Below are 13991 nucleotides of genomic sequence, written 5' to 3' on the forward strand. Positions count from 1 at the left end.
CTCCCGGGTTCGAAGACCCTAGATATCCTAATCATGTTTATAGGTTGTCTAAGGCGTTATATGGGCTTAAGCAAGCCCTAAGAGCTTGGTATGAGCTCCTTCGAGACTTCCTCATTGAGAAGAGCTTCACCATTGGGAAGGTTGACACCACACTATTCACCAAGAAGCTTGATAGGTATATCTTCATTTGTCAAGTGTATGTTGATGATATCATCTTTGGATCATCAAATTAAGATTCTTGCAAAGAGTTTGGTGAATTGATGTCGAAGGAGTACGAGATGTCAATGATTGGAGAGCTTACATTCTTTCTTGGTTTTCAAGTCAAGCAAATGAGAGAAGGGATTTTCATCTCTTAAGAGAAATATACAAATGATCTTCTCAAGAGATTCAAGATGGATGAATGTAAGCCAATCAAGACACCAATGCCAACTAATGGACATCTCGACCTAGATGAGGGAGGTAACCCGGTTGATCAAACTCTCTACTGCTCTATGATTGGTAGCTTGTTATATTTGACCGCATCTAGGCCCGACATCATGTTTAGTGTGTGTATGTGTGCTAGATTCTAAGCTAATCCTAAGGAAACTCATTTAATTGCCGTAAAAAGAATCCTTAGGTATCTTAAGCACACACCAAGCATTGGCCTTTGGTATCCCAAAGGAGCAAGATTTGAATTAGTTGGCTATTCCGATTCGGATTATGCTGGTTGCAAAGTTGATAGAAAGAGCACATCCGGAGGGTGCCATTTGCTTGGTAGATCACTTGTGTCTTGGTCCTCCAAGAAACAAAATAGTGTGGCCTTGTCCACCGCCGAAGCGGAATACATTGCCGCGGGTGCTTGTTGTGCACAAATACTTTACATGAAACAAACTTTGCTAGACTATGGTGTAGTTCTAGAAAAGGTACCTCTTTTGTGTGACAATGAGAGTGCGGTAAAGCTTGCTAATAATCTGGTTCAACACTCTCGCACCAAGCACATAGATATCCTCCATCACTTTCTTAGAGATCATGTGGCTAAAAATGATATTTCACTAGAAGGTGTAAGGACCAAGGATCAATTAGCGGATATCTTCACTAAAGCGCTTGATGAGGCGACATTTTGTCGGTTGAGGAATAAGCTCAATATGCTTGATTTTAGTAACTTCACTAGAAAATGAGCTTGTATTGTCCCTTGCATTGCATTGTAATACACAACATGCTTACTTTTTGGTAATGCATTTAGGGCTTGTCTAACATGGTTAAGATAACCGCCGAAAAGCGTGCGAAGAAGCTTAACCTTGGATCAAACTTGACAAATAACTAGAATTACTTTCAAGTATTGCATTGCATATGCATGTGTGTTGTTTTGTCGTTTCCTTTCGATTACACTTTTATTGTCTATTTTCTTAAAAAGAATTATAGCCTAAGGCAAAATACCTTGAAAATTTTAAGGGTTTGAGAGAGGTCACTCACATCAGTCCCAATTAGTGTTTATTTAGGTCTTATTGAAGTTGGGACTTGATTGGGAACAGACAGCGCGAAGGAACATTGAAGATTTGCTGAAAAAGGACGACCGAACGCTGCACCGGACTCTAGATTCCAGCATTCAGTCAGTTCACAGGAGGTGAATAGAAGTGCAAAGGAGTGACCGGACGCTGAAACATTGTTCTTCCTGCATCCTGTCAGATGGTGGTCCTGCGTCTGGTCAAGCGAAGAAGGCATTGTCACGATTGACCGAACTCTGGCTGCGTCCAGTCAAGGGTAACCAAATGCATTCGGTCATGACTTGAGGGGATTTAGATCTCTCTGTAGTCGACCGGACTCTAGGTGGCAGCGTCCGGTCGTTGCCACCAGAGCATCCGGTCAGTAGTAAACGTTTGGATCCTAGACTCTATTTTGTTTCCTTTCTTAATCCATCATGGGGGGGCCACCATATAACTCTAACCGCCGTGCTAGCATTTTTCCCTAACCACGCCTAATCTCGCCGACTTTGCTCTCGCTCGCCCAAGCCACCACACTCCCTACCCACACCGCCTGCCTGTGCTGCCTGCTCGTACCGCCTGCCTACGCTGCCTGCCCACAGCCACGCCACCACGCCTCTGCTCTGCATGCCTATGCCCTAGCGCTGTCGTGCCCGCACCTCTACAGCGCACGCCTGTTCCAGCACCGACATCGCCTGCGCCACTCATCCACTGCCTACAATAGCACCGCCCTTCCCATGCCCTAGCTTGTGCATGTGCTGCCATTCACTGTCTCCACTGTCGTGTTGTCACGCTCGCATCCGCACGTCGTCGGAACCCTAACCCTAGGCATTTTCTAGTGGTGCCCCATGATCCATTCCTTTGCTCTTCGGTTCGCTGGTTCATCAGGTAGCAAGCCAACGCCTCTAATTTCATATCTATTGCTTGCTTCTTAGGGTTTCGTATCTCTAGATGTATATTGTAATTATTCATATATTCAATCTATTCTATCGTGTAGCGAGTCTATGTTTTTGAGGTTGCTTTTGTAGTTGTTAGTTAACTCAGGGCCAAGCCCATGAGTACAGATCGAGGCCAAGCCTCGCGAGTGTCAGTTGGCAGTTAGTTCTTGTCCATGGCAACAGTTCATTTCAGCTCTAGCAATGGCATGATTCAAGAATGTCGGAGGTGGTCCTGGTGATGAGGATCTGAGGCCTACGCCTCGCCTGTCTATTGAGGTGAAAGGCAAGGCAAAGAAGACTATGACAAAGAAGCAAAAGTTTGCAGATGCTAATACTAAGAGAGCAGCAACAGTGGTAGCCACCATAGAGCGTGTAGAGATAGGAGGGGCTCGGAGTGGTGTCCGTAATGTAGATCAGCTATCACCAGCTCAGAGGGCCGCTGTCGAGAGGGTTGAGAGTCTTCATGGTAGTCTAGCTGGGACTATCGTGCTTGAAGGATGGCATGTCGCCTTAGAGGAGAGCCAGCCTCAGGGGGAGCCAGAGCGACAGCCATAGCCAAGCAAGTGCAGCAGCTTCACTTCGTGTAGTTTGAGGACTGGTTTCCACTGAGGCAGGATGAGCGTGCTTCAGAGCACTTCTATACACCACTATAGAAGGATTTCTATCATGCATATCTTAATGGTGGAGTAGCATTCAGATCACAGAGAGTTTGCTCTATTGAGGCACTTGTAGCAGCAGCAGGCGAGCAGATCTACCCCCACCTCTCATATCTACATGGGTTGATAGACCTACTTGGACAGACTGGCCGATATGTTCCATCATGGGTCCATGAGTTCTACTCTTTACTTTGGATTGACATGGGACACAGGTTCATACACTTTGCATTCAGAGGCCGTGACTACAGGCTGCAGAGCTCGAGAGTCAGAGAGATTCTCTGGATTTCAAAGTCACCCATTCGCCTTCATGAGGTTTGCTATGGACAGACAAAGCCTCCCAGATGCCTTCATGGTGGTCTTGTGCCTCCTACAGATCTGGTCCAACCATGCTTCATAGAGCCATTTGGCGAGGGGTCGAGCAGGACACCACGGGATCGTACTCCTATAGCTCGGCTTCTTGATGCTATCATGAGGAGGACCCTACTTCCAAGGATGGGTTACCGTGAGGGATTGACTCACATCCAGTTATGGTTGGTGAACTCTCTAGTGCAGCAGATAGTTTTTTATATTTGGGATGTCATTCTTTCAGAGATGGAGGACACTCTTGCAGAGGGGTTTAGAGGTCACCGATAGCTGCCTTATGCTCACTAGATCACATTCCTGATTCACAAGGCAGTTATAGTGAAGTCTCTTGAGACGATGGCAGAGTATACTAGTGCCACTATTGAGTTTCCACAATATAACATGACTCAGATGCTCTGTCATAGCCGTGCGAGGACACCTAGTTAGCTGAGCCATCGCCCAGAGGTGCTAGAGACAGTAGCCTAGTAGGATGAGATCATCAGGGGCATTGCAGCAATAGAGGAGGAGCAGCTAGATGCTCAGCAAGAGGGTGTGGTCGAGAGCGACCCTAGTGATAGTTCAGATGATGATTATTAGGATATTCCTTAGATGCCTCCTCGACCACATGACAGAGAGGCCAGTGGCTCTAGCTCAGCTCCATAGCCACCGCAGACAGACCCCGCTCTTCTAGCTATTCTTGAGCGGATGAGGCAGGATCAGGCATGCTAGGCCTAGGAGATCGTAGCTTCACTAGCACAGGTTCAGGCTAGACAGGATGAGTTCTAGAGACAGCAGCAGGCCATACAGCAGCAATAGTAGGCCATGCAGTAGTAGCAGCTCCTGATCCAGCATCAATTACTTGGTTTTATGTCGCATATCGTCACTGTTATTGGGGTTGCACCACCACAGTCTACACCTTAGATTGGCCAGCCTACCACCACTTCAGTGACTCTAGCTATATAGCCCAGTGGGCTTCAAAGTTAGGGACAACTAGCTACTTAGTTTGCTTCACCTACAGAGCAGGTGTCCTAGTGGTTTGCTTCACTAGTGGCAGCCTAGGGTCCTCACTTCACACCTATTGTTATGGGCTTCACACTGGCTCAGAGTTCCTTGGTGCTTGTGACTGACACCCTAGTTTCTAGGAGCCTCGGTGCTACTTTCAGTGAGCTTACAGGGCAGCCTACACCACCAGAGTTGCGAGTCCCTGTATCTTCCATAGTCACTCCAGTTACTGGGACTACAGAGACGCTCCCATCATCTGTTGCATCATCAGAGCCACCTGCTATAGTGATACCTGCAGAGTCATAGGCCGCACTAGTCCCAGAGCAGACCCAGACTGCTTCAGCTTCACTTCCAGTGATAGAAGGTCAGACAACTTAGAGCTCCGGATCAAAGGATGACGCTACACAGTTTCAGATCGCTCACCGCACCTCAGCGCCCGACTCATCTGCTCCTACCCCACCGATCGACCCTTAGGTTTTGGTGCTTGACGCCAAAGGGAGAGAGGGATCGAGTATGTTAGATCTAGGGGGAGCGCTATATCTAGGGGGAGCTTATGATTTTTAACTTTTGGATTTTTATGTGTGATACATTATTATGCATTCATGTTTACTTTCATGCATTGAACTACATACGTGTGATTGTGATACTTATGTGATATGTGACATGTGTGCTCTCTACTTTGATCTTTATATATGTCATGTCACTTCATTATGCTCATTTGCTTTGCTTCCACGTTTTACTCCGATTCACGTGACCTTTATTTCTTGTACTCATGCTTATTTCATATCTATTGAGTACACCATGTTGGCTTGGGTTATATAAGCATGTCTAACTCCTTTGCTCTTATTGTCAAAAGCTTATATGAACCAAGCATGTTGAAAACCTCATCTCTTACACATACTCGAGGTTGTATTGTCATCAATCATCAAAAAGGGGGAGATTGAAAGCATCTAGGCCCCTAGTTGGGTTTTGATGATTAATGATAATACGAGATTACTATGACTAACGTGTGTTTTGTAGAGGCAATTAAGATTAGGTAATGGTAATGGCAATTGATAGGGCAATCATGTTTGTCATGCCCTACGATGGAAATTGTTTTGGTTTTCAAAGAATGGACGAAAAGGTTAAGGATGGACTAGTTCTAAGTGTCGTTTGGTGTTGAAGAGACATTTAGAGTAGTTTAGGACTTTGTTTTTCCTTTAGCCATACTATTAAGGGGGTATGGACTAGTAGCTTGACCTAGGTAAGTCTAGTGGGTTAGGTGTGGTGCACACTTGTCAAATCTAGCACTAGGTAGCTCAGGAGTAGCCCTAAGGTCAATTGGAGCAAACTTAATTCACATATGATTTTGAGTTGGAAGAGAATAGAGGGTCAAATGACTGACCGGATGCTGGTTTGGTTATGATCGGACATTGAAGGGTGAGTCCGGTCAGTTCATTTGATCAACTGGAGCCATCTGGTTATGACCAGGCGCTGAGTTAAAAGTGACCGGACGCTGGGTTCCTACGTCCGGTCAACTCTAGAGAGGGAGTTTCCTGATCGAACGCGTCTGGTCAGTGCTGACCGGACGCTGGTTAGGATCTGGTTACTGACCAGACGCTGAAGAGTGAAGTGACCGGACTCTGGGTGCCAGCGTCTGGTCAACATCAGTAAGGTTCTAGAGAGCAATTTTTGTGACCGGACGCGTCTGGTCAGTGCTGACAAAATGCAGGTCAGAGTCTGGTCACAACTTAACGGCTTTGTGGCGGGGATAACTGACCGGAGCTTCCGGACACCATGACCGGAGCATTCGGTCAACCCGTAGAGTACTGACTCAACCTCCTAACAGTTCGTTTTGAATGAGGGGGTATAAATACTTCCTCTATTCATCCAAGGGAGGTCTCTTGCCCATTTGTTCAGCTGTGAAACACACTTGAGAGTGCAAAGGAGAGCAAGAGCCTAGTGAGGTGATTGAGATTTGAGAATCCAAGATTAAGGCCTTACTAGTGCAAGGAGAGTAGCAAGTGTGCATCCACCTTTCTTATTAGGCTTGTTGTGGTCAAGTGAGAGTTCGTGCTTGTTACTCTTGGTGATCGCCATCACCTAGACGGCTCGGTGATGATTGGGAGTTTGGTGATCATCCGGTGGAGCTTGTGGATGACCCAACTCAAGTTGTGAGCGGTTGTGGGCGATTCACCGCGACGGAGTGTTGAAGAATCAGCACGTAAAGAGCACTTGATCCTTGCGCGGATCAAGGGGGAGCTACACCCTTGCGTGGGCGCTCCAACGAGGACTAGTGGGGAGTGGTGACTCTCCGATACCTCAGCAAAACAACACCGCATTCCTTCTCCTATCTTTACTTTAAGCATTTACATTTGAGCAATTCGTTTCTTGTCTTTACATTCTTAGAATTGCCATGCTAGAGTAGGATTAGAACATAGGGTGCAAAACTTTTGTGCGGTAGAACAATAGGAACACATTCTAGGCACAAGGGGTGAAGTGGGCTAAGTGTAGGGTTTAATTATTACAAAGAATTTTAGAATTAGCCCAATTCAGCCCCCCCTCTTGGGCATCTTGATCCTTTCAACCCCCTTCTTTTTCTCAGGCTCATGACAAGAATGCACGGACGTAGGAGCCACTGCCGTGGTCGTCAGGCATAGGCCCCCGGCCACCATTGACAACCTGCAGGCTACCTCTCCCAGCGATGATCGGCTTCTCTATACGGCCATTGCAGATGGTGCGAAGAGGAGACCGCCTGAGAAAATGACGACGCAAAGCATGGGGGATGGGGAAGGGTGGATACGCGCGATGGGCCATCCACACATCTTTACACGCATCGGGCCTTTTTCCCAAGTGCTAAAAGATTAGGAGGTCAGTTTAGGAGTTATTGGAGATGAATTTTTTTCATTCTTCCTAAAAAATAAGGATTGGGAAGGATTATTGGGTACTCTTGGAGATGCTCTCACATGCATGGTGATTATCATGATGACTACCACTAATGCCTATTAGTTGGACTAGCACTACAATACGACTAGATGACAACGATGATGATGACTACCACTAATGCATATTAGTTGCACTAGCACTACAATACTACTAGATATGACAACAATGACAACTACCACTAATGCCTATTAGTTGCACTAGGACTACCACTAATGGTGATGGTGAAGATGGTGATCATAGCCTCGACGATTATGATGGTGATGATGATTTTGCTGTTGCTCCTGGTGATTATGATTATGGTCATGGTGCCGATGATGATGTTGATGTTGATGATGATGACCATGCTACCCTAACCTCAATCCCACCCCACGACTTCACTAATATTACCACCAGTGTTATTAGTATATTACCCCTACTACCTATTATTGCTACCACATTGTTATCCGATATTTTTTCAAGATTCTTTTACTCTTTTTAAACAATAGTCCGTTTTCTCACTATTTTTGACCTTTTACAAGCAATCAACAAATCATCAATGTTTTGGACACCACTCTAGCAACACTACCTATAATACTACCTATACTACTACTAGTATCGCATGCATGGTGATCATCATGATGACTACCACTAATTCCTATTAGTTGCACTAGCACTATAATACGACGACGATGAGGATGATGATGACTACCACTAATACCTATTAGTTGCACTAGCAGTACCAATAATGGTGATTATGATTATGGCCATGGTGCTGATGATGATGGTGATGTTGATGATGATGACCATGCTACCCTAAGCTCAATCTCACTCCCACGACTTCAATAATATTACTACTAGTGCTATTAGTATATTACCACTACTACCTATTATTGCTACCACATTGCTAGCCAAAATATTTTGAAGTTTGAACTATTTATGCGCATGTTAACTATCATCTTTTACTTTTTTAAACAATACTCCATTTTCCCACAATATTTTTGACCTTTTTACAAGCAATCAACAAATCATCAATGTTTTGGACACCACTCTAGCAACACTACTAGTATCACATGCTCGATGATCATCATGATGACTACCACTAATGCCTATTAGCTGGACTAGCACTACAATACGACGATGATGATGATGACTACCACTAATGCCTGTTAGTTGCACTAGCACTACAAATACTACTAGATGACGATGATGATGACGACTACCACTAATGCCTAATAGTTGCACTAGAACTACCACTGATGGTGATGGCGAAGATGGTGATGACTACACTAATGCCTATTATGTCGTATATAGCTAGAAATTTTAGAATATCTTTTATTCGAGGTTTGTATACTGATGCATCTCCGTATATATACCATCGAATAAAATCACTGGGTTTTAGAATCAGTTTGCGGCTGATATTCTAATGACAATTCTGCTTACATCTCTTAACTGCTTTTTTGTTAGTTTGATTTGATGAAAAATGTGTCGTTCTCTATGCAATCCCTTGAGTAGTAGGGAGGGAGGCATGAAAACAGTCATAAATAATGAAACTATTACCGGCCAGAGTCGGGGAAGCTCCTGCCAGACGGAAAATGTTAAAATCTCCATGTTTGTCTTCCTGCTCGGCGTGCTCGCCGATTACCTCATCTGTGCTGAGGGCTGCCCTCCCCTGCTCCCTGTATGTCGCAGGTGGCCATGCCCTGGCTGTGGGCAACACCACCACCGTGCTCTGGCCTCGCTGCACCAGACCATTGGCACTTGCCGGCCACGTACGACATCCCAACATTGCAGGGCAACAAACGAATGCCCCCTACCCTTCCGCGAAACCCCACCCGACCCGGCCGCTACCACAGCCACAAGAAACTCTCACGCAGCCCTAGAAGGGCAGTTCTGTCCACTCCACTCTGCCCACCCGGCCGCGCGCCTTCTCAGTTTTCCCTTTTGGGAACAAACCGCGACTGCCATGCCTGGCCTCGGCTTGGACCTCAACCTAGACCCCGACCTGCAAGCCATGTGTAGGCGCCTCAGCTACCGTGGTGCCTACTCCCCTTCATCCCTGAGGAGCCTGCCTCTCCTGACGATTGACAAGAACCCCAAGGAGGAACCGACGCCTCCTCTGACATCTCCGCGGACGACCGGGGCGCTATACCCGGCGCCAGGAGAGACGCTGATGCCGACAGTCGGTGCGCCTGTGGTGACTTCACTTTCCCTTGTGCCTCCGGGGCAGTCGCAATCTCAGTAGGCATAGGAGGCGGCAGTGGCGACGAGGATGTTGGCGCAGTGGTGTTACGAGGAAGAGGACGCGACATTTGTGGATTATCAGCGGCTAGCGCCGGGAGAGATGCTGGCACCGACGGTCGGTGCGCCTGTGGCGACTTGGCTTGCCCTCGCTCCTCCCGCGTAGTCGCAATCACAGCAAGCGCAAGAGGCGGCAGCGGTGGAGAGGGTGTTGGAGCAGCGGCGGAATGAGGAAGAGCACGCGTCGTTTGCGGAGTATCAGTGGCAACGCTAGCAGGCATTGGCCGTGGAGGTAGGGTTGTAGCAAGCCTTAGCATCGCAGCAGCTGATGTTGTACATGGTGGATGGGCGTGCCGCCAGCTACGAGACCAAGTGGGACGAGCTTCACCCGGTCTCCTAGGGTCTGCTACTTCAAATCGAGTATGGCTCCCTCTACATTCTTGTCTATTCTTCTACTTCTGCAGCATGAGACTTGAGAGATTGGCGACAGAGGCGTTTCATTATTTGTTTTTGTTTGGCGAATTGGGGACGCGCTGTTTTGTTGCGATCAGAATTGTGGGCTTCCTAGGCCATATTGTGCTTGTGATCTCTTTAGTATGGTGAATGGAAGGCACATTGTGATTTTTGAGATCAGAATTGTGGTTCCTTGGGTTGCATTATTTGATTTCTTTTCTCAGTACAATGAATATAGGGCGCATAGTGAGGTCTAGAACAGAATTACGAGTGTTCTTTGGTCATACTGTGTGCATTCCTTGCCCTTTTGTTTAAGAAACTTCCTACGAAATTTGTTTCATGTGTTTGTTTGCTATTGTTGTGAGTTTTGACTTGGGGTTTTCCACCCGGCTGTGGTGGTGAATTCGAAGATCTTGGGATAGATCTCGATTCAATTTTCTTCGATCAAACTTTCACCGCACGTCATTCTATGTGATGATTTGTTCATTGAGAGCATTGAGCAAAGTTCTAGTAGCAAGGGCAAGCAAGTGGTTGAGACCGAAGATTATGATGAGTTTGTTAAGCTCAAGAATGACAATGAAAAGCTCAAGAAAGATCTTAAAGAGATCAAAAGCCACAACACTATTATGCTAGAAACTCGTGATCATGATGGTGATTTAATTCTTGAGAATGAGAAGTTAAAAGAAGAGAACAAGAAGCTCAAGGAAGAGAAAAATAATGATGCACTCAAGGAAGAGAACAAGAAGCTCAAATTAGAGAAAGAGCATCTCAAGATTAGATTGAGCAAGTTCACAAGAGGCAAGCATCTTCAAAGTGACCTACTAATGAACATCGTCATGAAGATAGATAGAAGTGGCATTGGGTACTTGGCAAACCAAGAGAAGAAGGCTCAAGCTCAATAACAACACAAGTCAAAGCCAAAGCCAAAGAGATATTTTGAGTGTGGACAAGAATGCCACTTTGCTTATAAGTGCCAAACTCCACCACCACAACCCTTGCCCAAGCATGCTAGACCTTTTGCCTTCAATGCTCATTACATGCTTAGAAAGGATTCTAGTGGAAAGATGAAAGTCATGTTCTTAGGACCTCCTAACAAGAATAGGCCTAAGAAAATTTGGGTAGCAAAGTCACTTGTTGAGAAGATGAAGGGCCCTCAACAAGTTTAGGTTCCTAAAGCTTGATCTCTTGTGTGTAGGTGAACGACAAGACCGGTGGAAGTCATTAGGTTATTGATAGAGGTTGCACACAACATATGACCGGTGATCCTCGTATGTTCACCTCACTAGATGAAGAAGTAGATGGACAAGAAAAAATCATATTTGGAGATAACTCAAAGGGCAAGGTGAAAGGATTGGGCAAAGTGGCAATACCAAATGATCATTCTATCTCAAATGTGCTATATGTTGCTTCATTGAGCTTCAACTTACTATCCGTTAGACAATAGTGTGATCTTGGCTTCCAATGCTTGTTTACCAAGAAGGAAGTTGTTGTATCTAAGAAGGATGATGATCAAGTGATATTCAAAGGATTTAGATACAACAACCTATATCTAGTGGACTTTACCTCCGAAGATGCTAACTTGAAGACATGCCTATTCACCAAAACAACACTTGGGTGGCTATGGTATAGAAGACTTTCTCATGTTGGGATGAGCTCACTCAATAAGCTAATGAAGAATGATTTGGTGAGAGGGTTGAAGGATGTGAAGTTTGAGAAGGACAAGCTTTGTAGTGCATGTCAAGCCGGCAAGCAAGTTGCAAATACTCATCCAACAAAAGCTTTCATGTCAACCACAAGAGTGCTAGAACTCCTTCACATGGACTTATATGGACCAACAACATACAAGAGTTTGGGAGGAAATCTTTATTATCTTGTGATTGTTGATGACTATTCAAGATACACATGGGTATTCTTCCTTCATGACAAATCTGAAGTTGCATCATGCTTCAAGAAGTTTGCCAAGAGAGCACAAAATGAATTTAAAGTGAAGCTCAAGAAGATTAGAAGTGACAACAACAAAGAATTTGGCAACACAAACATAGAAGCCTATTGTGATGAAGTTGGGATCAAGCATGAGGTCTCCGCAACTTATACTCCTCAATAAAATGGTGTAGTTGAGAGAAAAAACCAGACATTGATCACTCTTGCAAGAACAATGATTGATGAGTACAACACTCCCAAAGCTCTATGGGCGGAAACTATCAACACCACTTGCTATGCATCCAACCGTCTATTCCTTCAAAAGTTCTTTGCCAAGATACCTTATGAGTTGCTCAATGGGAAGAAGCCAGATGTCTCTTTCTTTAGGGTGTTTGGTTGCAAATGCTACATCTACAAGAAGCAGCAACACCTAGGGAAGTTTCAAAGACATTGTGATATTGGTTTTCTTGTTGGTTACTCATCAAAGTTCAAAGCATATAGAGTATTTATTCATGCCACCGGCTTGGTTGAAGAAACATATGATGTAGAATTTGATGAATCTAACGGCTCCCAAGGAGCACATGAGAATCTTGATGATGTAGGTGATGAACTATTGAGGGAGGCTATAAAGAACATTCCAGTTGGAGACATCAAGCCTAAAGATGATGAAGATGATGTACAAGTAATTGATTCACCTTCTCCATCAAATATGTCACAAGATGGTTATAAAGATGGGAGAGTAGAAAATGAAGACACTCATGTGTCCCATGATCAAATGGTGGCACAAGCACAAGATGTTGATGCTCTACAACCTCCTCCTCAAGTGGTTAATAGAAGAAACACACATCTACTATAAGATCATCCACAATATCTCATCATAGGGAGTCCATCAAAGGGTGTAATGACTCGCTCATAAAAACTTGCTTTATTTATTGCACATCACTCTTTTGTCTCTTGCTTTGAGCCTACTAAGGTAGAAGAAGCTCTTCAAGATCCAGATTGGATAAATGCCATGCATGAAGAGTTGAACAACTTCACCCGCAATGAAGTTTGGACTCTTGAAGAGCGACCAAAAAGTGCAAGAGTCATTGGAACAAAGTGGGTGTTCCACAACAAGCAAGATGATCAAGGCGTTGTTGTGAGGAACAAGGCAAGATTAGTTGCAAAGGGGTTCTCTCAAGTTGAAGGTTTGGATTTTGGAGAGACCTTTGCACCGGTTGCAAGACTAGAAGCCATTCGTATCCTCCTTGCATATGCATCACATCATGACATGAACTATATCAAATGGATGTGAAAAGTGCATTTTTAAATGGCTTTATTAATGAACTAGTCTATGTTGATCAACCTCCCGGGTTTGAAGACCCTAGATATCCTAATCATGTTTATAGGTTGTCTAAGGCGTTATATGGGCTTAAGCAAGCCCCAAGAGCTTGGTATGAGCACCTTCGGGACTTCCTCATTGAGACGAGCTTTACCATTGAGAAGGTCGATACCACACTATTCACCAAGAAGCTTAATGGACATATCTTCATTTGTCAAGTGTATGTTGATGATATCATCTTTGGATCATCAAATGAAGATTCTTGCAAAGAATTTGATGAATTGATATCGAAGGAGTTCGAGATGTCAATGATTGGAGAGCTTACATTCTTTCTTGGTTTTCAAGTCAAGCAAATGAGAGAATGGATTTTCATCTCTCAAGAAAAATATACAAATGATCTTCTCAAGAGATTCAAGATGGATGAATGTAAGGCAATCAAGACACCAATGCCAACTAATGGACATCTCGACCTAGATGAGGGAGGTAACACGGTTGATCAAACTCTCTACCGCTCTATGATTGGTAGCTTGTTATATTTAACCGCATCTAGGCCCGACATCATGTTTAGTGTGTGTATGTGTGCTAGATTTCAAGCTAATCCTAAGGAAACTCATTTGATTGCCGTTAAAAGTATCCTTAGGTATCTTAAGCACACACCAAGCATTAGCCTTTGGTATCTTAAAGGAGCTATATTTCAATTAGTTGGCTATTCTGATTCGGACTATGCCGGTTGCAAAGTTGATAGAAAAAGCTTATC

Source organism: Miscanthus floridulus, chromosome 1 (assembly GCF_019320115.1).
Source record: "Miscanthus floridulus cultivar M001 chromosome 1, ASM1932011v1, whole genome shotgun sequence".
Classification (NCBI taxonomy): Eukaryota; Viridiplantae; Streptophyta; class Magnoliopsida; order Poales; family Poaceae; genus Miscanthus; species Miscanthus floridulus.